Source organism: Pongo abelii, chromosome 2, assembly GCF_028885655.2.
Source record: "Pongo abelii isolate AG06213 chromosome 2, NHGRI_mPonAbe1-v2.0_pri, whole genome shotgun sequence".
NCBI classification, from domain to species: domain Eukaryota; kingdom Metazoa; phylum Chordata; class Mammalia; order Primates; family Hominidae; genus Pongo; species Pongo abelii.
Window position 1 is genome coordinate 11,458,033 of NC_085928.1, and position 2,203 is coordinate 11,460,235.

A 2,203-nucleotide genomic window follows, 5' to 3' on the forward strand; every position below is an offset into this window, starting at 1 on the left:
GGGGACTCTGGCCAGCCCAGGACCAGCATGCAAAGGCCTTTGGGTCCAGGATGAGCTGCCTCTCACCTGCTGGGTGCTTCTCTACCCTGACCCTGGGGCGGAGCGAGGTGGGCAGGTGCTTGAGCCGCAAAAGGAGGCTTTGGGAGAACCACGAGGGGGCAGGCCACAAGCACGGGTGAGAATCATTCCTCCCTCATTTGGAAAAGCCAGATGGAGCATCCCCCTGGCCAGGCGCGCTGGGAACGTGGCAAGGAACAAAAAGATCAGAATCGTCCCTCACAGAGCTAACCTGATGCAGGGAGACCCAGACAGCTCATCCTGCAGGCAGCAGGCTGGGAGAAGGGGCCCGCCAGGGGCTGTAGCCACCTGGGTGGTGGGGCGTTCTATTTTACAGAGTGGCCACGGGGTCTCCTGGGGCACAGGGACCTGAAGGAGGAGAGGGCATGGGTCAGCCGCTGCCTGGGAGAAGAGGATGCCGGGCAGAGGGCCAGCGAGAGGGCGAGCCCTGACCCAGAGTGGGGCCGAGGGACCGGACAGGGTCAGTGTGCTTGGTGCAGAGCCAGTGAAAGGAGTGTGGTGGGCAGCCCGGAGCCCACAGGATTGCTAGCCACTGCCATGCTTCTCACTCCCCAGGGAAAGGGAGAACATTCATAGGGACAGGATCTGACTCATAGTTTTTTTGTTTTGTTTTGTTTTTTTCTGGGAGAGGGTCTATCTCTGTGGCCCAGGCTGGGTTGCAGTGACGTGATCACAGCTCACTGCTGCCTCAGACTCCTGCACTCAAGTGCTCCTCCTATCTCAGCCTCCAGAGTACCTGGGACTAGAGGCACATGCCACCATGCAACTGGTTAATTAAGAAAATTTCTTTTAGAGATGGGGTCTTGCTATGTTACCCAGGCTGGTCTCAAACTCCTAGCCTCAAGTAATCCTCCTGCCTCAGCCTCCTAAAGTGCTGGGATTATAGCCATGAGCCACTGTGCCCAGCCTCGCTCATAGTTTTGAAGGGTCACTGTGGCTGCTGGGTTGAGAAGAGAAAGGAAAGCAGGGTAGACACAGGGAGCTAACCTGATGCAGGCAGCATCAGGTGCCTGGTGGAAGGCGACTGCAATGGTCTAGGAGAAGGGTGACAGTGACCTGAAGCAGGGAGGGTGGCTATAGAGGTGAGGGAAAGTGACCAAACCCTAGCTATGTTGTGAACGATTTGCTAGATGCAGTTTATAAGACAGAGGAGTCAACGAGGACCCAGTGATGATTTTGGCCCTAGCATCTGGAAGGACAGAGCTGCCTAGGAGGGACCAGAGCCCTGGGCTCTGGATAGTTTTCATTTCCTGGCCTGTGGCCCATTTGTTACTCAGCAGGGCTTCAACTGACCCATGCATCCCACCCTGAACTAACATATCCTGCGTGTTGCAAGGGCTAGGTGTTGGTGAAAAAGATGACTCAGATGTACATCTTCAGTTCAGTCAGTTCCTCACTCAGCAAACATTCACGGAGCTCCTCCTATGTGCCAGGCACGGTGGTAAGGGCTGGGGTGTGACGGTGAGCAGAGACATGGCCTCTGCCCCCAGGGAGCTTACAGCCCAGCAGGGAAGCGAGATGGTAATCAGGCAGAGAAATGAAAAGGTGAGTGAGAAAAGGGCTTCTCTGCACAGGAGACCCTGCATGCTGGACTGCTGGCTGCACATTCTCCCCTCACAGAGGGAGCACGAGGAAACAAAATGGGACTCACCTAAAGGGAGGTCAGAGATGGCCGCCTAAAGAGCAGCTGTTGAAGGTGAAGTCTGAAAGCCAATTGAAGAGCTGGCCTGGCAAGATCTGGGTACAGCGAACTCTAGAAGGGAAGGTGCAAGAGTGACAGCCCAGTGGTAGGGAAGGCCTTGGCGAGCCTGAAGAACAACAGGAAGGAGTCAGTCAAGTTTTGCTCTGGAAGAAAACACTTGAAAATATAGCGCTTAAAACAACAACCATTGATTTTGCTCACGATTCTGTGGATCGGCAATTTGGGCAGGCATCTGCTGAGCCATTGTCCTGCTGGGCTGGGCCTGGCCCACGTGTCTGAGGTCAGCCACCAGTCGGCAGAGCTGAGTAGCCTTGGAGAGCCTTAGTTGGCATGGCCTGTCTCTGTTCCACATGGTCTTTCCTCCCCCATGGGTTTGTCACACACAGCTGGGCAGGGGTCTTAGGTGTGAGGGTGGAAGTGGCA